General features: G+C 37.1%; 1 protein-coding gene across 1 annotated transcript in view; it reads left to right on the top strand.

Annotated features, from left to right (window-relative positions):
• Window positions 1-1276: 1276 nt before the first annotated feature.
• The window catches only part of npy8ar (neuropeptide Y receptor Y8a), a 47008-nt gene continuing 22270 nt past the window's right edge, over window positions 1277-26014 (top strand). Inside the window, exon 1 of the mRNA XM_055019336.1 lies at window positions 1277-1570. The gene's annotated coding sequence lies outside the window, so the exon portion shown is untranslated. The remainder of the gene's footprint in view (window positions 1571-26014) is intronic.

Genomic DNA, 26014 nt, shown 5'->3' with positions numbered 1-26014 from the left:
TGATTTAAAATTTATCAAAAATGACTGAAAGTCTGTTCAAAATGATTTAAAATTTATCAAAAATGACTGAAAGCCTGTCCAAAATGATTTAAAATTTATCAAAAATGACTGAAAGTCTGTTCAAAATGATTTAAAATTTATCAAAAATGACTGAAAGTCTGTTCAAAATGATTTAAAATTTATCAAAAATGACTGAAAGTCTGTTCAAAATGATTTAAAATTTATCAAAAATGACTTAAAGTCTGTTCAAAATGATTTAAAATTTATCAAAAATGACTTAAAGTCTGTCCAAAATGATTTAAAATTTATCAAAAATGACTTAAAGTCTGTCCAAAATGATTTAAAATTTATCAAAAATGACTTAAAGTCTGTTCAAAATGATTTAAAATTTATCAAAAATGACTGAAAGTCTGTTCAAAATGATTTAAAATTTATCAAAAATGACTTAAAGTCTGTCCAAAATGATTTAAAATTTATCAAAAATGACTGAAAGTCTGTCCAAAATGATTTAAAATTTATCAAAAATGACTGAAAGTCTGTCCAAAATGATTTAAAATTTATCAAAAATGACTGAAAGTCTGTCCAAAATGACTTAAAACTTGTCCCGCTATTTTATTATAATTACTGGTAGCAGTAGTAATTTTATTTATTTATAATTTCATGTATAATTTAATTTAGAATAATTAGTGCATTTTTATTTTCTTTATTTTATCGTGATATTCCATATCATTACATTTTCCCATTATTTCATTATAATTACTGGCAGTAGTAGTAGTAAAATATTATTTATTTATAATATAGTTTTGAATAATTATTGCTATTTTTGCTTTGATTGTTTTGTTTTGTGATATTCTTTTTTTCCTACTAGCAGTAGTAGTAAAATACTATTTTTTAATAATTCAATCTAGAATTTAATTTAGAATAATTATTATTTATTTTGTTTATTTTGTGATATATTTTACATTAGATTTGTTAAATTTATTTATTTTGTATTGATTTCTTTAATTAATTTTGTATTACTCCTACTGTAGTTATAAAATATAGTTTTTTTATTTCATAATATTATTTTTTAGGAGTTGCCAATAGTAGCGCTAGTACAGTATCACTGTTTATTAGTTTATTTATTTAAGATCATAATATTTAGTTTACGTCATCTTTAACTTTCCCTCATCTGAGTCATTAACGTGGATATTTTTCCTGTTTGTGTGTGACGTCATCAGCGACACAAACTTGGATCAAACGTGGATCTTCCGCCTCCTCCGGTTTCTGACCCACCGGAACCACCGGAACCGAGAACCGGAGCGTCGAACCGCGCACAGCTGCGGGGCTGCGCACGTTTGGTGCACACGCGCACACACACACACACACACACACACACACACACACACACACACGGACACACACACACACACACACACACACACACACACACACACACACACACACACACGGACACACACACACACACACAGACAGACACACACACGGACACACACACGGACACACACCGCCTCCTCTCCGCAGATCCTCCAGACATCCACCGACTCCGGACGCAGACACACGCCGACCGGTGAGTGCTTCTCTCCGCCTTCCCTCTTTGAGCCTCCCGGTTCCTCCGGTTCCTCCGGTTCCTCCGGTTCTGTTGGACGCTGCAGACGTTGGCGGGGAGGATCCAGATGTTGGAGCCGGTACCGGAGCGGACAGCTGCCGGTGGAGGCGGCTGCCAGGCGGCTTTAGGGCTCAGACGGTAGAACCGAGGAACCGGAATAGAGAAAGTTGAGCTTTAATGAGTTAATTGGAGGTTAATTAGTGGCGATTTAAGGATCATTGAGCTGAACGGAGCTGGTTTCACTTTAACTCTGTTTTATTCTGAGCTGGATTCTACCAAACTGTTGGATTTAATGCATCTAAATGATTAGATTTATTCATGTTTGTAGTGGAAACAGGTTTTCTGGTTTTTAATTTCAGGCTTAAAATAAAACCTTGAAACTAGGAGGCTGTTTGCAGAGAGATGAAAGTTCTTACATGAATAATTTAGAGTGATTAAATAGATATTTCTTTCAAAAAATACATTTTCTGGTTGCTCTTTTACCTTTTCTTTGAAATAGGGCTGCAGCTAAAAAACTAATTCCACTGTTAATGAATTAGTTGTTTGATATCTAATGTTATTTAAATGTTAAATATATTCAGTTTACTGTCACAGAGGAGGAAAAAATGAAAATATTCACATTTAAGGAGCTGCAATCACAGGATTTTATTTGGAAAATAACTCAAAATAATAAATTAACTGGTAAAACACTTCATAATGAATTTAACAGCTGACAACTAATTGATTAATCAATAAATCATGGCAACTCCAATCACACTTTAATGTGAATTTTTCACTATTTTTATTTTGTTGTCCTTCCTCAGGTTGAATATTTAAGAGATTAATCATTAAATAGAAATTAAATAAAACTAAAAATAAATAAAATAATGAAATCAGAGGCCTTTCAACCTTAATAAATGAAGCAGAATTGTGTAAATAAATAAATTTAATATGAAATTCCAGCTTTAGGTTCATCGATCCTTCGTCTCGTGCAAATAAATGTTAAACATGTTTGAAATTTAGATGCAATATAAGATTTAAAACCTTGCATTCAGGTGCAGACGTGATTCATTTGCCAAGATTAAATCAATAAAATGCAAAATAAATGTCCTCCATGTGAAACACTATGAAATGTGGTCTGCAGAGAAACAGAAGAGTTTCTGTGATTCTGAGACGAAAAGCTTTTCAAACACACAGAAATGAATCAATTAATAAACCGAGAAGAAGTTTTCATCATCAAAAGTGAAATCCTGTCTGTAATTCTGTTTTATTTAGCAGGATTCCTGCTGATGTTTCTCATCTTTCATAGTTTCTGTTTGATTTCATCATCATCCAGATGTTGCTGGTAGCTGCAGCTGTTAAACATCATTCGTTCTGCTTTGTTCATACCGAGAAAATCAACAGTTTCAGGAAATGTTTGATTGTATTTGTTTCTGTTCATGTGACAAAAATCAGTAAAAAATGTAAGAATTAGGATTTTTAACTGTGAAGAGCAAAAAAAGGGAGAAAAGGGAGAAGTTTGACGAGTGGGAGATGCTGGGTTGGATGGAGGGGTCGACAAAACGAATAAGAACAATGATTTACTGCTGTTGTTGACTTTGTTGTCTTTGCTGGCAGCTGGTTTGTTGTGGGAGGATGTTGGGTGGATGGACGGGTCAACAACATATCAGAAAAAACATCTGCTTCTTCTTTCTTTTCATTTTGCGTTGATTCTTAATTACCTGGAGAATGTCATTGATAAGGAATAGATAATGAATTAGCGGTACTTTTTACCTTCTTGTCTTTGCTGGCAGCTGGTTTGCTGTGGGAGGCTGCTGGGGTGGATGGACGGCTCAACAGAATGTAGGACAAAATGACAGTTTCTCATTTGTTTTCACTTGAATCACAATTTCTGTAAATACCATGTTATTTACTGGGATTTATATTGTTAAAGGAAATCTTTGTCTTTGTCTGGGAGCTGAATATTTGGATCTAATGGCTGGATTTTGGCCATATTTTAAACATAAAGTTAGCAAAACATGTAATCAACAAACGTCCATGTAAAAGATGTGCTGTGCTCAGACATGCAGCTCAGTAGAGTTTAACCGCTGAAGCTCCACAGTTCTGCTTGTTAAACCAACCAGACGCTGAGATACAAAGCAGAGTTTTGCTGTCTTGGTTTCTCTGAGCTCTAATCATTTATAACTCAGAACATTTAGCTGGCAGCTTCTCGGAACACATCAACACCAGACAGCTTGTGTGTTCGCTTTCACACCTTTTATTACTCATGTTGTGAGGACACAAGTCTGCGATCGGCCACTTTCTGAGAACTGAGACGAAAAACAAGTCGTGAGATGAATGGTTTAGTCTGAAGGCTGCTGAGTCTCCACAAGGTCAATGTAAAGTCAATGTAAAGTCCCTGTGAGGTGGAGGAAACACAACGGTGAGGCACTATTCTAGGAAGGAGAACGTAGAGAATATTCCAGGAAAATAACTTCATATTATGTTTTTGATCTGGGTTCAGGTTGGTAGAAGGAACTGGATTCTCTGTTTAGTTTGTTTGGCCTCCAAATCTGAGAAAACAGTCAAAATAGTCCGTTGGTTTATTCGATCATTGGTCAGTTGGTTTGTTCCATTTTCATTCAATTGGTTTGTTCCATTTTGGATCAGTTGGTTTGTTCCATTTCTGATAAGTTTATTTATTTGTTCCAGTCAGTTGGTTTTCTCCATTTTGAGTTAGCTTGTTTGTTGTGGTCAGTTGATCCGTTCCAGTCAATGGATTTTTAGTAAGCTGGTTTGTTCCATATTTGGTCAGATGGTTTATTCCAAGTAAGTCAGTTGGTTTGTTCCAGTTATCATATTTTTTCCATTTTGGGTCAGTTGGTTTGTTTCAGTTGTTTGGTTTATTCCAGTCTCGGTTAACTGGTTTGTTCAAATCACTTAGTTTGGTCCATTTCTGGTCTGTTGTTTTGTTTCAACTACGTAGTTGTTTGATCCAGTCTGTTGATTTCTTCCATTTTGTGTTAGTTGGTCTGTTACAGACCAAATCAGTTGGTTTGTTCCAGTTGGGTTGTTTCTTCCATATTTGGTTATTTGGTTTGTTCCAGTTGGGTTGTTTCTTCCATATTTGGTTACTTGGTTTGTTCCAGTTGGGTTGTTTCTTCCATATTTGGTTACTTGGTTTGTTCCAGTTGGGTTGTTTCTTCCATATTTGGTTACTTGGTTTGTTCCAGTTGGGTTGTTTCTTCCATATTTGGTTACTTGGTTTGTTCCAGTTGGGTTGTTTCTTCCATATTTGGTTACTTGGTTTGTTCCAGTTGGGTTGTTTCTTCCATATTTGGTTACTTGGTTTGTTCCAGCTGGGTTGTTTCTTCCATATTTGGTTACTTGGTTTGTTCCAGTTGGGTTGTTTCTTCCATATTTGGTTACTTGGTTTGTTCCAGTTGGGTTGTTTCTTCCATATTTGGTTACTTGGTTTGTTCCAGGGTTGCACAGTGGTGTAGTGGTTAGCACTTTCGCCTTGCAGCTAGAAGATCCCTGGTTCACGTCCCGGCTTTCCCGGGATCTTTCTGCATGGAGTTTGCATGTTCTCCCTGTGCATGCGTGGGTTTTCTCCGGGTACTCCGGCTTCCTCCCACAGTCCAAAAATATGCTGAGGTTAATTGATCATTCTAAATTGCCCGTAGGTGTGAATGTGAGAGTGATTGTTTGTCTCTGTATGTAGCCCTGTGACAGACTGGTGACCTGTCTAGGGTGTCCCCTGCCTTCACCTGAGTCAGCTGGGATAGACTCCAGCCCCCCCGCGACCCTAGTGAGGATTAAGCGGTGTATAGATGATGGATGGATGGATGGATGGATGGATGGTTTGTTCCAGTCTGGGTCAGCTGCTTTCTTCCATTCATGGTCTATTGGTTTGTTCCAGTCTGAATGGGTTAGTTTTTTTTCTTCCATTTTGGGTCAGCTGGTTTGTTCCATTTCTTGTCAGTTGGTTTGTTCCATTTTTGGTCAGTTTGTTTGTTCTAGTGAGTTGGTTTGTTCCAGATAAGTCAGCTGTTTGTTCCATTTTGTTGATTTTTCCATTTTGGGTCAGTTGGTCATTTCAGACAAGCTTGAAGTTGTTTTAGCTACATTCTCAATAGTTTTGGACACATTTTGTCAGAGTTGAAGAGTACAAAGACCCACAGAGACACAATACAGTCATCAATGTAGATCCTTCTTTTTGTCAACAATGTCTTTTAAATAAAGGAAACGGAGTAAATAATGTTCTATCAGACAGACTTTCTTTTGGTGTCAAGATGCAGATTAAAAGTTGTACCTTCATGTGTCATATTTTCACTCTGTAATAAATCTTTCAGTCTCATTGCGACCAGGAACTAAATCCTGAGCAGGAATCTGATCGTGGTAGTCGTGAAAACTCAGAGCAGTTTTTAATTTTCTCTTTGGGTCTTTGTTTTTTCTGTGATTTGATCAAATCTAGCAGAACTGAGCGACGGGCTGGAAGCTGCCGTCGCCTCCAACCATCTTCATGATGTCAGGCTGGTTTCTATGACAGCACCAGAAAAGCCAGAAACACAGGAAAACTTGGCACAGATGCATGAAAATAATTCAATTTTATATGTGAGTTTGGCTGTGATGTGAGTTGGATGTTGTTTTGAGTTCAGCAGCTGGTCTGAACTGGTGGCTCAGAATGACTTTTCGAGTTTTATTATCTGAAATCAGCCTCCTGCTGCTGCCGGAGATGAAAGTAATGACAGAAAAATGGTGAGACTGAAAAAAAATGGAGAAATGGGGGCTGGAAAACTAAAACTAGGAACTAAAGACTCTAAAAAGTTATTTCACTTTTATATTTGCAGTGAACAGATGGTATAAATACATATTTCTGTGTCAAAGACAGATGGATCTGATTTCAGTTCATTATCAATAACTTTACTTTGTAAAGACACTTAGTTTTCTTTTTGTGCCACGATGATATAAACTTGAATTGTCCTCCACTAGAAATTCAAGAACAAAAATTTAGGATATTTGTTGTCATTTTGGTGGAGAACGATGCAGAAATGAGTCCATTAATTAATGCATGTTCTTCTTTTTTATTCCAGCTTATGTGTTTACGTACAAGGCCAGTAAAGTTTGAGTCATTTTGGACAAATTTTAAGTCATTCTGGAAAAATTTGCTTCACATTTCGATGAATCACACCATGATGCTGCCACCACCATGCTTCCTTTTTCAGTGTTTTTGGACAAATTTTACATAGTTTTGTACAATTTTTTGAATCATTATGGTCAAGTTTTAAGTTATTTTGGACATATTTTAAGCCATATTTGACATTTTCTGGGTCAGTTTGAACAAATTTCTGTCAGAGATGCAGAGTTCAAAGTTAGCATGATCCATAGAGTCACAATAAACTCATTAATTGGTGCATATTCTTCTTTAAGTCTTTTTGGACAGTTTTTCTGTTGTTTTAGACAAAGTTTGTGTTGTTTTGGACATTTTTTTTGAATTATTATGGCCAGATTTTAAGGTATTTTGGACTAATTTTAAGGCATCTTGGATATTTTATTGGCCATTTTGAGTCATTTTAGACCATTTTTGGAAGAAATGGAAAGTGTAAAGTTAGCATGACCCATATAGAGACACAATAAACACCATAATCCATCCAATTCTTCCTTTTGGTTCCTTCTTTCCTTCATTGTTTTATATTTCTGTGCATGTAAAAGGTCTGCAAGCTTTGTTTGGGTTATTTTGGACTTTTATTTCGTAATTTTGGACAATTTTTTGTCAGAGATAGAGAGAGAAACGTTATCATGACCCATAGATACAAAATATACACAATAATCAGGGCTTATTCTTCTTTCACTATAGCTGTTTTTTGTTAAATCTGTAAACTTGGAGATTTTTTGGTTGTTTTGGACAGTTTCAAGTCATTTTGGAGCATTTTTGAGTAATTCTGGACATTTCTGAGTATGTTTTTGTCGTCGGTGTCGAGTGCAGAAGTTTGTATGACCCTTAGAAACACAATAAACACAATAATTAATGTATGTTCTTTCACTATAGCTGCTTTTCTGTACATGTTGAATTCTCAGGTTTCGGACATTCCAGACAGTTTTAAACCATTTTGGATCATGATTTTTGTCTGCTGTGGAGAAACATTAGTTGAAAATAATTTTTAACAAAAACTTACCAAGTACAGAGCAACTGAACAGCTTTATTTCTGCTGTATTACTGCTGTATACGGTTAATTTATGTGTTTAAATAGACTTTCTTCTGGTGAACATCTGTTGCTGTTTAATATAAAAACACATTGATATTAAAGCTGTTGGACGTAGTTTCCCTTCAAGTCTTTCTTCTGTGTTTTTATTGGCCGATCTGTTGCAGATTATGAGATTATGTTCTGGCCACAGGTGTGTTTGTGTTCGGCAGCAGAGGTTGTGTAATTAGGATTGTGTAAATGTGGTGGGGATTAACTATAATACTGAGGATAAAGAGGTTATTAAAATCCACAGCAGCGACTCCCACAGAGACAGAAATCATATTAAACCCAGTCAGTGTGACCCACTGACTAAATGTCTCATAAATCACAGTCGCTCCGATCTCTGGGGTTGAAAACGTAAAGTATCTCTCAGATATACTGTTTATTTTAACCATTCTGTATAACATCATCCAAATTTGATCAAACCTCCTCAGAACATCTGGTTCTTCATCTCCAGTAACTTTATCAATGATCAGAGTTCTACCTTCATACTGGGAATATTTCCAGAGTCCATAGAGGTGGGTCCAGATTTATCACTTTTTAAAGGACTTTTTCCATCATTTCTGAGCCTCAGAACTTCATCAGTCCAGCAGAAAGAACCATGACATTTAGGAGGAGAAACACATCTGAGTTCTGGTGGAAACTGACACTAGATCAGTTTTACATCCATCCAGGTGTCACAGTCTGAACACTGAATCTGGTTTGACTTTACAACAAGGTTCCTGAACATCAGCGGAACATTTAGAAACAGGTTGGATAAAGAAATACAACTTTTAAAAAAAAAAAAAAGAATTGTGATGATATACAGCTGTCAAGTATTAATGCTGCATTGAATTTAACATCTTAAATGCACTTGAAGTTTACATTATGAGGAAAATGGTTTCACATTGGGACTCCATACTCCACTCAGCAGATACTAAATACTAAATGATGTTGTTTAGGATTTAAATAGTTCAAATAGTCATTAAACAAAATAAAGTGAAAATATAATGTTCTGACTCTGGACACATCTTTATTTTCCTGCTGGAAACTGTAAAAACTTTTCTCTATCTGTCGGCATCTACTATTGACGTAACCACGAAGCCCTTCTCGCTCTGACGGTTCAGTAAAGGTTATTCAAAGAAGACAGTGACAGAAAGAGAAAAGGTTACTTCCTCAGCTCTGAAGATGAAACCACTTTAGCGCTTCATTTCAGTTCATTATGAGCATGTTGGCCTTTTTATCAGACGTCTTTCATGCTGGATGTAAACAGTTCAGAGTCTTTTCTTCCTGAAAGGATTCAGCTCTGGAGTGTCTGACCACTCACTGATCAATGTTCACTTTCTTTAGATGAAAAAGATGTTCACTTCTGCTTTTGTTTTGGTTAAACTGAACTGAAAGCAGGACAAGTTTATCTGAGGATGATCTGAGGTCAGTGATTGTAGGATAAAGACTCCTGGATCTGGAAGGTCCAGTCTCTGGTTGATCAGTTCTCCTGGATAGAACTGCACCATGAAGACTAAAGAACCAAGAAACTCTGAGGAAAGCTTGTTGAAAAGCATCAGTCAGGACGATACAAGAACATTTCCAAGTTCCTGAAGATCTCATGGAGTCCAGTTAAATCCATCATTAAGAATGGAAGGAAGATGGAACATGAATAAATCTGACTAGAGCAGGACGTCCTCAAGACCTGAGAGACTAGAGAGGGAGGCCACCAAGACTCCTATGACTCCTCTGAAGGAGAAAGAGACTAGAGAGGGAGGCCACCAAGACTCCTATGAATCCTCTGAAGGAGTTCCAGCTTCAGCAGCTGAGATGTTAGAGACTGTTCATCCAACAACTGTTGTCTGTTCTTCACCAGTCAAAGCTTTATGGAGACAAAGAGAAAGACTCTGTTGGAAAAAGCTCCAATTAAATCTGGACTAGAGTTCACCAGAAGACATGTGGAGACTCTGAAGACACCTGGAAGAAGGTTCTTTGGTCTGAGGAGACCAGGATGGAGCTTTATGACCATCAGACTAGATGATGTGATTGATGGACACCAAACACTGAACATCATCATAAACACACCATCCCCACTGTGAGGCACGGTGGTGGCAGCATCATGATGTGAAGCATGGTGGTGGCAGCATCATGACGTGAAGCATGGTGGTGGCAGCATCATGATGTGAAGCACGGTGGTGGCAGCATCATGACGTGAAGCATGGTGGTGGCAGCATCATGACGTGAAGCATGGTGGTGGCAGCATCATGACGTGAAGCATGGTGGTGGCAGCATCATGACATGAAGCACGGTGGTGGCAGCATCATGATGTGAAGCATGGTGGTGGCAGCATCATGATGTTCCTCAGCAGCAGGTAGAGGGTAAATGAAATCCTGGAGGAACCTGATGCAGTCTGAAGGGAACTGAGACTTGGACAAGATCAGTTTCCATCCAGACGATGAGTCGAAGATCCCCAGAAATTGTTTAAAGACAAATAGTTATGTAATTATTTATTTTACATTTTATATTTTTAATGGACAGACATTACTTTGTAGAAATCTGGTTCACTTTGATATAAAAGAGTCTTTTTTTTGCAAATTCTTGACAAAAATCTGAATTAAATTGATCATAATTCCATGTTGAAAAGCAACAAAAGTGTAAAACCTCCAGCCGGCTGTTTCCAGATCCCGTATCGGCGCCATCGAACTTCCTCCCTGAAGGTTGAGGTTAATAAAACATCCTGTTTGTCTCTCAGCTGTAATCCATCCAGATAAACTCCAGGTCTGCATCCTCTGAACATTTATCTTCATGAAGAGCTTAATTGGATGGGGGTCTGCAGAGAGTGGACGTCTTTATGTCCTCTGGACAAAGTCTGGATGAACTGACATCTAATTACACGTCGCCTATCGTCACATGAACACATGGAGAAGACTGATTAGTTTCACTGACGGAGGTAATGAGGCGGCGTTTAATTTAAACGAGAGGCTGGAAAACAGCGTTTCTACTCCGTAAACTCTGCTGGTGTTCACATGAAAACATCATATCTGTCCGTTGATTTAAGGGTTTCTGAAGCTGCTGATCAGCTGGAGTTTTACCTTTTTCTGACAAAGTGAGCTGGATTTGACTGGTTTTCACAGCATTACTGAAAGAACATGACATTTTCTGTATTTTAACAGTAACTCAAGAATCAAATTGACATTTATTCGTGTATAGTTGTGTATCTGTAGTGAAAAATGGGACATTTTCTTTCATCTGATGGTAAATCTGCAATATAAAAGCTGCAAATGTTAAATAAATCAATAAAATAACAGAAAATGTGCTGGTAGCTCATTGCCTAGATGTGTTCTGTAATTTAAAAAATATGACACGACTCTGTCCATCTGAGACGATTAATCTGTCGTTTAATCGTCTCATTCTGTTGAAGCTCTGAATCAGTTCTTTCAGAAGTTTACCAGAAGTTTTTAAAAGACAGAGGAGAGATGGTGAGGATAACTGGACGATAATACAGCAGATCTGGGAAGACGTTCGCTCGTCCTCCTACAACAGAAGCTGGATCTTTGGCTGCAGACTCTGAGTGGGTGATCAGGAAACAACAGAAAGACTCTCCATCATCCTGCAGCTGATAACATCTGGAATCCACCAGACTCAGACTGACAGATGTTCCTACCTGACATGGTGGAAGACGTTTGTGTGTCTGTGCTGAAGCATCGTGAGGTTATCAACACGACCCAGGTCTGTGCTGAGTCGTGATTTGGAAAAAAGCTCCTTTCAGATGGGAAACAATGTGTGAAGATAGAAATCTGCTCTGCAGGTTTTCTTCCAGACAGGAGCCCTGCAGAGCTGCAGCGTGAAGAGAATCAGTGGAGACACGACAGATTAAAATGCAAATTATCAGTTTGTTTTTTTATTACCTGAAGCCTCGATCTACGAGTTAGAAGAAACCAAACACATGAACGCTGTGTTCTGTGGTGAATAATGAATAAAATGTGAGAAATTCAGTCAAAATTCAATAATATAACAGAACGTTACAGTAGCTCACCTGGTTGGACTGAAAATATGAACACCGGCTACTTCCTCGTGTCTTAACGTACAAAATTTAGAGGCTGTTGATGTATTTGCAGAGTTTGACAAACTTTACAAAAATGACAATTAAACCAGTTTGATCCAGAATATCTGCGTACAGAAAACATCCATCAGCTTTAGATTGAATGATGCTCAATGACGAAACGAGTAAAAGTTCTATAGAAGCAAAATGGGATTCTTTAGGAACCAAAACTTCTCAAGTTTAGATGTCAAACTGCCTCATGCACCATAATTACACAACCTGCACCATCTGACTTCTGTTTCCCAAACTGAGATCCCACTTATCTGGTCACCATTTCCTACTGATGATGAGGTCATGTATGCTGTCAGTAATGATGAGGTCATGTATGATGTCAGTAATGATGAGGTCATGGATACTGTCAGTAATGATGAGGTCATGTATGATGTCAGTAATGATGAGGTCATGTATGCTGTCAGTAATGATGAGGTCATGTATGATGTCAGTAATGATGAGGTCATGGATACTGTCAGTAATGATGAGGTCATGTATGATGTCAGTAATGATGAGGTCATGTATGATGTCAGTAATGATGAGGTCATGTATGATGTCAGTAATGATGAGGTCATGTATGCTGTCAGTAATGATGAGGTCATGTATGATGTCAGTAATGATGAGGTCATGTATGATGTCAGTAATGATGAGGTCATGTATGATGTCAGTAATGATGAGGTCATGTATGATGTCAGTAATGATGAGGTCATGGATACTGTCAGTAATGATGAGGTCATGTATGATGTCAGTAATGATGAGGTCATGTATGCTGTCAGTAATGATGAGGTCATGTATGATGTCAGTAATGATGAGGTCATGTATGATGTCAGTAATGATGAGGTCATGTATGATGTCAGTAATGATGAGGTCATGTATGATGTCAGTAATGATGAGGTCATGGATACTGTCAGTAATGATGAGGTCATGTATGATGTCAGTAATGATGAGGTCATGTATGCTGTCAGTAATGATGAGGTCATGTATGATGTCAGTAATGATGAGGTCATGTATGATGTCAGTAATGATGAGGTCATGGATACTGTCAGTAATGATGAGGTCATGTATGATGTCAGTAATGATGAGGTCATGTATGATGTCAGTAATGATGAGGTCATGTATGATGTCAGTAATGATGAGGTCATGTATGATGTCAGTAATGATGAGGTCATGTATGATGTCAGTAATGATGAGGTCATGTATGATGTCAGTAATGATGAGGTCATGTATGCTGTCAGTAATGATGAGGTCATGTATGATGTCAGTAATGATGAGGTCATGTATGATGTCAGTAATGATGAGGTCATGTATGATGTCAGTAATGATGAGGTCATGTATGATGTCAGTAATGATGAGGTCATGTATGATGTCAGTAATGATGAGGTCATGTATGATGTCAGTAATGATGAGGTCATGGATACTGTCAGTAATGATGAGGTCATGTATGATGTCAGTAATGATGAGGTCATGTATGATGTCAGTAATGATGAGGTCATGTATGATGTCAGTAATGATGAGGTCATGGATACTGTCAGTAATGATGAGGTCATGTATGATGTCAGTAATGATGAGGTCATGTATGCTGTCAGTAATGATGAGGTCATGTATGATGTCAGTAATGATGAGGTCATGTATGATGTCAGTAATGATGAGGTCATGGATACTGTCAGTAATGATGAGGTCATGTATGATGTCAGTAATGATGAGGTCATGTATGATGTCAGTAATGATGAGGTCATGTATGCTGTCAGTAATGATGAGGTCATGTATGATGTCAGTAATGATGAGGTCATGTATGATGTCAGTAATGATGAGGTCATGTATGATGTCAGTAATGATGAGGTCATGGATACTGTCAGTAATGATGAGGTCATGTATGATGTCAGTAATGATGAGGTCATGTATGATGTCAGTAATGATGAGGTCATGTATGCTGTCAGTAATGATGAGGTCATGTATGATGTCAGTAATGATGAGGTCATGGATACTGTCAGTAATGATGAGGTCATGTATGATGTCAGTAATGATGAGGTCATGTATGCTGTCAGTAATGATGAGGTCATGTATGATGTCAGTAATGATGAGGTCATGTATGATGTCAGTAATGATGAGGTCATGTATGCTGTCAGTAATGATGAGGTCATGTATGATGTCAGTAATGATGAGGTCATGTATGATGTCAGTAATGATGAGGTCATGTATGCTGTCAGTAATGATGAGGTCATGTATGATGTCAGTAATGATGAGGTCATGGATACTGTCAGTAATGATGAGGTCATGTATGATGTCAGTAATGATGAGGTCATGTATGATGTCAGTAATGATGAGGTCATGTATGATGTCAGTAATGATGAGGTCATGTATGCTGTCAGTAATGATGAGGTCATGTATGATGTCAGTAATGATGAGGTCATGTATGATGTCAGTAATGATGAGGTCATGTATGCTGTCAGTAATGATGAGGTCATGTATGCTGTCAGTAATGATGAGGTCATGTATGATGTCAGTAATGATGAGGTCATGTATGATGTCAGTAATGATGAGGTCATGGATACTGTCAGTAATGATGAGGTCATGTATGATGTCAGTAATGATGAGGTCATGTATGATGTCAGTAATGATGAGGTCATGTATGCTGTCAGTAATGATGAGGTCATGTATGATGTCAGTAATGATGAGGTCATGTATGATGTCAGTAATGATGAGGTCATGTATGCTGTCAGTAATGATGAGGTCATGTATGATGTCAGTAATGATGAGGTCATGGATACTGTCAGTAATGATGAGGTCATGTATGATGTCAGTAATGATGAGGTCATGTATGCTGATGTTGACGTGTTTGTTTTTTTCTGTTCATCAAATCAGTTTTTACTAATTTCATGGTCATTTTGTGTCTCTGCAGTCAGTCTTAGTTTGGTTGTTTGTTGTTGACATTTTTGGAGTATTTTGTGTATTTCTGTGTTTGTGTGATGCTGCATTGACGTGACGTGTTGCTGCTCTGCTGGATGCATGAGAGGATAAAGTGTGCATCGCTAATTAGTGATCGTAGCTGCACTCGCAGCCGGACTGTGCTGTGATTCTAGCAGCTGGGTGTGATGGCAGTGAGTCACCGGCCTGCAGGGCTTCGCAGCACGTCGCAGTGAAACGACAGCGGCTTTCATCCCCACGTTCAGCAGCAGCGCTTCATAGCCGCCTGTTTTCATCCCTCAGTGTTCAGCGCTTTCTGCTAAACGCCTCCATCACAACCAGCCACTTTCATCCCCACGTCCAAACTGAGCTGCAGTCGGAGAACGTTTTCTCATGAACGTCTCATGATCGAATGGTTTTTTCTGTGTTTAGGTTTGGAGAGAAAATTTATCTTTAAAATCTCTGAATGTAGAAAACAGACACAGCTGAACATTCACAGTGTTTTAGTGTCTCTTTGTGGTCATTTTGCGTCTCTGTGGTCTTTTTTACAACTCTTTGTGCTTGTTTTGTGTCTCTTTGTGGTGGTTTTGTGTCTCTGTATGGTCATTGTGTGTCTCTGTGGTCGTTTTGTGTCTCTTTGTGGTCCTTTAGTCTCTCATTATGGTCATTGTGTGTCTTTTTGTGGTTGTTTTGTGTCTTTTTGTGGTTGTTTTGTCTTTGTGTTTGTTTTGTGTCTCTTTGTGGTCATATTGTGTCTCTTTGTAGTTGGTAGTGCGATGGGTAAACTTTTTTTTAAATGAAAAGATTGCGATCGGTTTGTTTTGATGTGATTTGTGGATGGTACAGATGATTTTATGATTTGTTCAGCTGTCAGTCAGCAGCTACTTTAGTAATTTTTCAAACGTTCTCTGATTCCAGCTGCTCAGATCTGAGGATTTTAAAACATCTTGACTATTTCAGACAGTTGAGGAGACAAAAGAATGCTTTGATGATGTTGGTTTTGGTTCTGGGAAGCTGTCATGGACATTCTATTCCTGGCATTTATTTGATTTATTCAATTTTCAGTGTTCAAACTGACAAGTTTTTCATCCATCCTCCTTCTGAAAACATGACATGAAGGGAAGAAAGATGCACCAAACCCTCTGGATCGATGTGAACATGCCTTTAAATGTAGCTTGGCATCCTCCTGACAGGGTTTACAAGGCGGTTCCACATCATTTTCCATCTGAGGAAAATCAATACGAGTAAACAGCGCTGAGCAGTTAGCTGTGATCTTTAGCCCCCAGAGACCTGAACATGCTGCGATCAATAACGCAATAAAAAGCCCATTAAAAGTCCCTGATGCTTTCTAGATCAACTGTTTGGTCTTTAAAATATCAGGAAAAGCCAAATTGAAGGTGGTCAGAAGTTGTTTTATCCGACTAAATGCTGAAATCCAAAGAGAATAATCATCCTGAATTTATTCAAATGGAAGAAAGCAGCTGAAAGTGACATTTAATGATGAGCTGTTTATCAGAACAGCTGCATTTGTTTGGTTTTTCTGTCATTTGATTACTCAGCTAATTGCTGCTCCTGACTGGTTTTGCTGGTTTACTGCAGCAGAGATGAGCTGGTGATGGAGCTGAATCTGTGGAGGTCAAACCTGACCAGGAAGTAATGATTGATTCCACAAATGTAGGCAGAAGAACAACGATTTCACTAGAATGGTTTCATCTTCCACAGACACATTCATGATGCTTCTATAAATAATCTGCATCTTTTGTGTTCATTCAGCCTCATATCATCACAGTGTGTTCTTCTCCGTCAGGACTACGCATCCACTGTGGCAGTCCTGGCCACGAGAGACACAAAACGACCACAAAGAGACGCAAAACGACCACAAAGTGACGCAAAACGACCACAAAGAGAGGCAAAACGACCACAAAGAGACGCAAAACGACCACAAAGAGACACAAAACGACCACAAAGAGACGCAAAACAACCACAAAGAGACAAAACGACCACAAAGAGACGCAAAACGACCACAAAGAGACCCAAAACGACCACAAAGAGACGCAAAACGACCACAAAGTGACGCAAAACGACCACAAAGAGACACAAAACGACCACAAAGAGACCCAAAACGACCACAAAGAGACGCAAAACAACCACAAAGAGACAAAACGACCACAAAGAGACGCAAAACGACCACAAATAGACGCAAAACGACCACAAAGAGACCCAAAACGACCACAAAGTGATGCAAAATGACCACAGAGACACAAAATGACCACAAAGACACACAAAATGACCACAAAGAGACACAAAACGACCACAAAGAGACACAAAACGACCACAAAGAGACAAAACGACCACAAAGAGACACAAAATGACCATAAAGAGACACAAAACGACCACAAAGAGATGCAAAATGACCACAAAGACACACAAAATGACCATGAAGAGACACAAAATGACCACAAAGAGATGCAAAATGACCACAAAGAGACACAAAATGATCATAAACACACAAAATGACCACAAAGAGACACAAAACAACCACAAAGAGATGCAAAATGACCACAAAGACACACAAAATGACCATGAAGAGACACAAAATGACCATGAAAAGACACAAAACAACCACAAAGAGACAAAAAATGACGATAACGACTCAAAAATAAGGCAAACTCATCAATTGCATCATTTTAGACAAATTTCAGATAATTTTGGACATATTTTCCATATTTTTTGACAAAATTTTAATCATTTTAGACAAGTTTCACATCATTTGCTCAAATTTCACATCATTTTGGACAAATTTTGCATAATTTTTTACAGATTTTGAGTAATTTTAAACACAGTTAACATCGTTTTGTATAAATTCTGAGAGAGGCAATATCATTATTTTACATACATTTGTCTAATTTTTCCGCATCAATAAGTAATAAAAAATGTTATATTACTTGTAATACATAATATTCATAATAATAAATACAGTTCATATCTTGTAAAATCAGAAAAAAGTTTAATTTACACATTAACAATAAAAAAGGCTGTAAATAATGTCAAATAGTATTTTTTTCTTTTACTGTGACTGTAAAATTAGATTATTTTACCGCATTTAAATAAGCTAAAAATATAATTAGTTTACAGATATTTGTCTTCTTTTTCACATCAAACAATAAACAACAAATTAATCAGTTTTTTTATTTTACTAATATTTGCCATTGTTTGAAAGAAAATTTATGTATATTAATTATTTCTTCTTGTTATTTTGTTATTTTACTAATATCTGGAAAAGCACATTAATTCACATGTTAACAATAAAACAAATAAAAAATGAAAACAGGCCAAAACTGTAAATATTGTCCACATGAAAAATCTTAAATTTCACAAATTGTGTTTTTTCTTTTATTATTTGTGGCTGTAAAATTGGACTGTTTTTCTGTTTACACAAGCTCAAAATCTCATTATTTTAGAGATAGTTGTCATTATTTCCTACAGGTTTTGAATCAGACTCTATCCCACTGTGTTTTAACTGATTCTTTCTGCCGTCATTGCTGCCAGATTTTTTTTACTGGATTTGAATTTGTCCGTGAAATTCCAGAGAAAACAGGCAGTAATGTTAGTAATCTGTGTGAATCATGTTTCAGCGTTGGACTGTGATTCTGTGGTTGTTCTACTAGCTCTTTATTTTATACAATGCCTCAAGATTCTTAACTGTGAGAATTACTGAGCGGATGTCCTCGTCCTTGGTCTCAGCCTTGAACTTTGGAGGAAAACAAGTTTCCTCCTTGAGATGTTTGAAGAGCTGCTCATCGCTGAGGGTGGGTTTGAGAATAGCAGCTCTGGTTTGGTGTCAGGGCCGAACACGATTTAATGAAGCCTGAAGGGAAGGGCAGCCGAACCAACGCCGTGCACCAATCGTCACATTCAGGAGCTGTGAGAACATGTGAAGGAGGAAAAAAACCACCTTCAGGCGGAGAATCGACACGTAAAGAATCCACCAAACTCCACAGCAGCCTCTCAGCAGATTGTCAGCTACTTTCTGCTGCTCGCTGGTGGTTTCCATCGGAGGGAAGCAGCCATGGGATTAGTTGGAGGATCTGCTGCCAGCGTTTCCTCCAAACATCCCCGGAGCTTTAATGGAAACGACCATCTGTGTCGGACACTTTCCCGTCCAGGAAACTGACAGCAGAGGTCACTTCTGCTGGAACTGGAAAATGACACTAAAAATACACAAAACAACCACAAAGAAACACAAGATAGCGGCAAAGACACACAAAATTACTGAAAAGACACACAAAATGACCACAAACAGACACAGAATAGCCAAAAAGAAGCACAAAAAGACATGAAAGACACACAAAATCAGACTCAGACTGACACAAAAAGAAACTAAATTACGACAAAGAAACACGAACTGACACACAAGACATACAAAAAGAGATGCAAAATGACCACAAAAACATAAAATTATGGAACAGACACAACATGATGACAAACAGATTCAAAATAACCACAAAAACACAAAAGACCCAAAAATATACACAGTGTCCTCAAAAAGACACACAAAATGACAAAAAAACTGACTCAGAATGACACAAAAAGACACAAACCAACCACAAAGAGACTAAAAGACGACACAGACACCGAAAGTTTTAGTGTTTCTTAGGTCAGATTCGGTTCCGTTCAGGTTCTATTCAGGTTCTGCTCAGGTTCTGCTCAGGTTCTGTTCAGGTTCCGTTCAGGTTCCGTTAATGTTTGTGGGTAGAATCACTTCTCGTCTGTCTGAATTTTTTCCCGTCCTTCTTTTGCTCGTCGTCTGACTCTTTCTTCGTCCTCGGCGTCTATTTTAACCTCACTGTGTGAAAATGTTTTTCCTGGAGCTCAGAGACTCTTTAGAGCCGACATGAAACCTGGAGGTTGGATTCCCCCCGATGACCGAGACGCTGGGAAAAAGAAAATAATACCAAGTAGAAAAATGACAGAAAATAGATAAAACATCAGGACAAAACTAAATAATGTCCAAGATCTGCATTTTACAAATATTATTTCGTTCTTTTACATTTCAGTGTAAAATCACAGTTTTACTGCATTTAAATCTGCTAAATATTTTCACATTTTTTAATCATTTTTGTACGTTACAGTATTCCGTCCTTGCTGCTAGATTTTCAGTTTTTTTCTTGAATTTTATTTTTTGACAGTTTGATTTTTATTAAAATAATTAACTGTAATCTCAATTAATACTGAGTAAAATCACAGAAATCCTATTATTTTATTAAATGTTATTAAAAAATATTTTTGTTTTCCACATTAATCTTAAAAGTCAGGGCAAACTGGAAATAATGTTCACATTTGATTATCAGATAATTAAAATCAAATAATTTTGCAAATAATAATTCTTAATTTTTCCACATTTGACCAAAAAATTACACTTTTTTGAAACTTAAATTATATAAAATATGAATTTCCGCATTTTCTCTCAGAAAAAACTATTAAAAGTATTATTACTATTATTATTATTATTATTATTATTATTATTATTAATAATAATAATAATAATAATAATAATAATAATAATAATAATAATAATAATAATAATAATAATAATAAATTACAGATAATAACAAGAAAAACTACAGCAAAATGTGTAGCTTTAGATGTTAAAAATCAAATCAATATTATGAATAATATCCACATTAAAAAATTGTGCTTTTTAAAATATTGTTTACATTAATTTCTTCTTTTAAAACATTTGACTGTATTTAAAGTAGAAAAAATCCTAATTTTACAGATATTTGTCATTATTTGAAAGGAAAAAAACATGTATATACATGCATATTAACATTTAGAAAATAACTAATAATTTTTCTAATTTTATTTTTGTTTTTTCTTGTTTGTTAAATAAAGTAAAAACATTTAGTAAAATTACAGAAAAAAGTTTTAAATGTTGAGTGTAATAAAAAAACAGGAAAGGGGAAAAAAACATTATTTCACAGATATTTACCCATTATTTGATGTATATTAAGTGTTTTAAAAATGGTAAATAATACCAGAATTTCCTTCTTTTGATAAAATACAGATTGTATGACGTAAAATTACAAACAAATGTTGACTGGAAAAAAAGAAATGAGACACAATTGTAAAAATGTATGATTTTAAAATACTTCTTCCTTTATAATGTGTGAGAATAAAATTACTGTTTTTAAATCAGCTTAAAATATCATTATTTCACAGACTTTTGCCTTTATTTTCACGTTTTTACCATTTTTAAATGTTACAGTATTCCATTGTTTCTTAGTGTTTTATTCTGTGTCTCTCTTCATGCCAGATTTCCACAGTTTGTTTTTCCAGAATCAGTTTTTCCATCTTCGTCTCCTGCAGCTGAACGTCTGAATGTGTGCAAACAGTCAGAACTGAGCCTGAAGTAAAACATCAGGACGTGACCTCAGTGACGAAACGCTTCTTCTTCTGCTGCTGCCGCTCAGTAAAACCGTGATGAGGTTTAGTGCAAACCGGATTAACAGCAGAACTGAATCAGGAAACACTACAGTTATTTATACCCAGAAAACACGACGTTAAACAGTGGCAACGTTAAACCCTCCAGGATGAAGCTGCAGAAAACAGTTTTATTTAGATTTAAAGGAGGATTCTGGATGATTTCAGTCTGACGGATTCAAAACGAGTCTGTTGTGTCTCTAAAAGTCAGAAGGAATTATTCTCTGATTTAATAAAGATCCAGGGAAATGAGGAGTCACACAAAACAGGATGTACGTAGTATATATAGTAAAATATCAAGACTGAAACCAGTTCAAAAATGGTCTAAGATTAGTCTAAAATCAGTCTGAAACCAGTTCAAAACTAATTCTAGATCCCAGTCGAAAACTAAGTCTAAATCCAACTGGAAAAAAGTTTAAAACCAGTCTAAAATCAGTGTAAAACCAGTCTAATCCAGTCCAAAACCAGTGTGAAACAGTCTGAAACCAAATCCAAAACCACAGTGCAAGACCAGTCTGAAATGAGTCTCAAACCAGTTCCAACAAGTCCCAAACTGGTCCTAATCCAATCCAAAACCAGCATAGAACCAGTGCATAACCAGTTCAAAAACAATTCAAACCCAAATCCAATACCAGTTCAAAACCAGTCTAAATCCACTGTAAAATCAGTCTTAAACCAGTCCAAAACCAGTGTATAACAGTATAAAACAAGTCCAAAACGACTGTAAACCAGTTTAAAACCAATTCTAGATCCCAGTCTAAAGCTAATCTAAATCCATCTGAAAACTAAGTCTAAATTCAATTGGAAAAAAGTTTGAGACCAGTCTGAAACCAGTCCAAAACCAGTTCAAAATCAGTCTAAGTTAAGCCGAAAACAACTGCAAAACTAGTCCAAAACTAAGTCTAAAACCAATTGGAAACCAGTTTAAACCAGACTAAATTCAGTCCAAAATCAATCTGAAACAATATAAAAACAAGTCTGAAAGCACTGAAAAAAACAGTTCAAAGCCAATTCTAGATCCCAGTCTATAACTAATTTAAAACCAGTGGAAAACAAGTCCAAAACCATATTAAAACCAGTCCAAAACCATGTTGAAAGCCATCCAAAGTAAGTCCAAAACCAGTCCAAAATTAAGTCTAAAACAAGTTCATAAGCAGTTTAAAATACCAACCTAAATCTAGTTAAAACCAAGTATGAAACAAGTTCAAAAATAGTCAAAAGCAGATTAAAGTCAGCCTAAAACAGATTCAGAACAACCCCAGACTAATTCTAGATCCCAGTCTAAAGCTAATCTAAAACCAGTGGAAGACTCAGTCTAAATCCAGTTGGAACCACTCTGTTCCATCACCTTAATTCACTTGTTATGAAGTGACTCAGCTCCAGTTCCAGTTCATCGTCTCTGGACGTCTGAGTCGTGACATCTCATCAGAAAACGTAATTAAACTGGAACTGAACCAAAGACCCGGGCCAGAAAGGACTCGACCGATGATCCGTTAGCTCCGAGGAAAGATTTATGAAAAGATGGAGTTTAATTCTCCATTCAGGTGAAACGATGAATCTTTAATATCTGCCAGATAATGAAGGTTTTTATTGGGTATTCTGTTTATGTTCTGCTATTGTTTAGGATGACACATTTGGAAATTAAGAAAGATGCTGGTGATTCATCCAGAAGAAAAGCTTAATGGATGGAGACGAATGCTGAGAAGCTGTTATGAGGAGAAATTAAGGGTTTTTATGGGTATTATTGCAGAGTTGAACTCAGAATCTCGAGCATTTTTAAATGTCGGCAGCACAATTCCCAGAGTGAAGCTTTAGATCAGATATTTTGTAGATAAGCAGAAGCAGTAAAATAACAGGAGTCGGTCTGGAGGGATTCACTGGCAGCTGCAGCTCGGTGAAGGTCAGCAGAGGTAAAGCTACGCCAGAAAAATGGAAAAAGTTAAATACCAAAGGCCACTGACGTCATCGGGGGGCAAAGAGGCAGAACAGCCGACCCTCAGACCTCCTCACCGATTCACGTCATGCCCCATGTCTCCTCGCCTTCCCGTCTTATTCCTCAAGATGTTCGCTTTCATAAATTCACCGAGGAGTTCTGAGCGAGTCGATGGCGTCCTTGAACGCTGTCTGGAATTAATGCGTCGGATCAATCAAGTGTTTGTCTCCAGCAGACGGTCGACGGCATCAATCCTCCAGTATCTCCCCGCGTGGTGTCGCAAACACATTTACACAACCTGCCACTTATCGAACCGACCGGACAGAGTGTTCAGGATTTAAATTCAGAGGGAGATAAAATGAGAACACATAAAGTGAAGAAATACGTGAGCGTGGACCTGAGGAGGAAATATATTATTTACAGTATATTTCAAAGTTAAATGGAAGTTGCAGAGTCTTGCGAGATGAATAATATTAAAAGTTAGAATCACTGAGCTTCACATTAATGCGCTCTGGTAGCGCCACCTAGAGCTACAGGCAGGTGTGTGTTTACAAACCCGAAGAATCATGGAGATGTTGATGTTCAGAGCAAATAAATTGTTCTGTGGTTATTATTCCAGCTGCTACTTTAACTATTTTGGATGTTTGAGGTGTTTTTTGTGGTTTGTGGAGGTTTAGCTAGTAAAGGGGCACCTTGACAAAGATTTCTGTGTTGATTAATGACTTCCAGGCTGAACTTTAATGCAGAGAGTAACCTCAACTTGAGTTCTTAACTAATGACTTACAGTTTTAAAGTTGTATTTCACTACAGGAAGTTCAAGTTGACAAGCAGAGATGATCATGGGGGATTAGCTAGTGAAGGAGCACCATGACAAAGACTTCCATGTTCATTAATGATCTCCAGCCAGAAATTGAATGTAGAGAGTAACCGCAAGTGAACATAAGATGCTAACTAATGACTTACAGTTTTAAATGTCTGTTTCACCACAGGAAGTTTATGTTGGCAAGCAGAGATCATTGTAGGGGTTGTAAAAGGCCACCATGACAAAGACTTCTATGTTGATTCATGACTTCCAGGCTGAACTTTAATGCAGAGAGTAACCTCAACTTAAGTTGTTAACTAATGACTTATAGCTTTAAATGTCTATTTCACTACAGGAAGTTCATGTTGACAAGCAGAGACCATTGTGGGGGGAGTAAAGGTGCATCATGAAAAAGACTTCCGTGCTGATAAATGACCTCCAGCCTGAACTTTAATACAGAAAGTGAATATAAGTTGTTAACTAATGACTTACAGTTTTAAATATCTCTTTCACTACAGGAAGTTCATGTTGACAATCAGAGACCATCGTGGGGTTTTAGCCAGTAAAGGGGCCCCATGACAAAGACCTCTGTGTTGATTAATGACCTCCAACCAGAACTTGAATGTAGAGAGCAACCGCAAGTGAACATAAGATGTTAACTAAATGGTTACTAATGGGAACCAATATAATAAAATTTAACTTACAAAATTTTAAACAAATTTCCTAACAACAGAAGCCGTTAAATCCTACCTCCACTGCACGATTCTTTCTCACATCCAGTACTGCTTCACAACCTGGTGGTTTGCTTGTATCACTGCTCTAAAACCCACTGAACAGCCACAGTCGTTCCATCATTGTTCAATCTTGAAGAAATATCGATTTCTAAGCTTTGAGAGTTTCAAATCATTTAAAAGTGCTTGTTGAATCGATAAGACTATGAATGGGATGGCCCCACTGCCCCTGGGGGATTTTCTCAAAAAGAACAATGGTATTGGTAGTACAAGGTCAGCCACCACGGGTGATTGTGAAGTACAATTTAGAAAGTCCTCCTTTGCACAGAATGCCTTATCTATTAAAGGTTGCACACACTGGAATGCTTTACCTACAGCTATCAGAGAAAGATCCACCTCTTTCAGTTTTAAGAGACAGTATAAGACATGGCTGATTGACAAACGTGAGCATTGAGGAATTTATTCACCTTAAAATCAGACACTTTAAAAACAGGCTTTGTAACTATTTGCACTTTATGACAGGCTCTGCCTTGAAAGCATTTTTCTAAAATAGTAGCACTTTAAGGTAGGTTTAACCCAGTCAGTATTAATTGCCATTGTCGTCTTACTATATTGTTTGTTATACGTCTGTAACCCTGTATGTGTTTCTTTTATGTTTGGGACAACGGATGGAATTCAGCCTTGTTCTAAATCCAGCGTATTTACTGCAACCTTGTGTAAACTATTATCAGATTGTCTGTTCATTAATATGCACTGTCAGGTCCAAATAAATAAATAATGACTTAGTTTTTAATGTCTATTTCACTAAAGGACGTTCACGTGGACAAGCAGAAAACACTGTGGGGTAGTAAAGGGGCACCATGACAAAGACTTCTGTTTTGATTAATGACCACAAGCCTGAACTTCATGCAGAAAGTAAGCTCAGCTTAGGTTGTTAACTAATAATTTATAGGTTTTAATGTCTATTTCACTACAGACAGTTCATGTGGTCAAGCAGAGAGCATTGTGGGGGTTTAGTTGCTACAGGGGTACTGTAAAAAAGTTGCTGTGATGTTTCATGACGTCCGACCAACACACAAATGTAAATTCAAGCAAAGATCAACCATGATAGTGTGTCCAGTGTGTTAAGTAAGTTAACTATTACTACAGCAAGATTAACATAGCATAACTTTATTAGTTTAGCATTAAGTCAGCTAGTTAGCCAGTTAGCTCATGCTAGTGCAAGATAACATAGAATAGCAGTATTAGTTTACCAAAAAGTCAGCTAATTAACAAGTGCTATAAGACAA

Source organism: Amphiprion ocellaris, chromosome 17 (assembly GCF_022539595.1).
Source record: "Amphiprion ocellaris isolate individual 3 ecotype Okinawa chromosome 17, ASM2253959v1, whole genome shotgun sequence".
NCBI classification, from domain to species: domain Eukaryota; kingdom Metazoa; phylum Chordata; class Actinopteri; family Pomacentridae; genus Amphiprion; species Amphiprion ocellaris.
The sequence above is the reverse complement of the archived record's forward strand: the minus strand, read 5'-3'. Positions and strand labels throughout refer to the sequence as shown.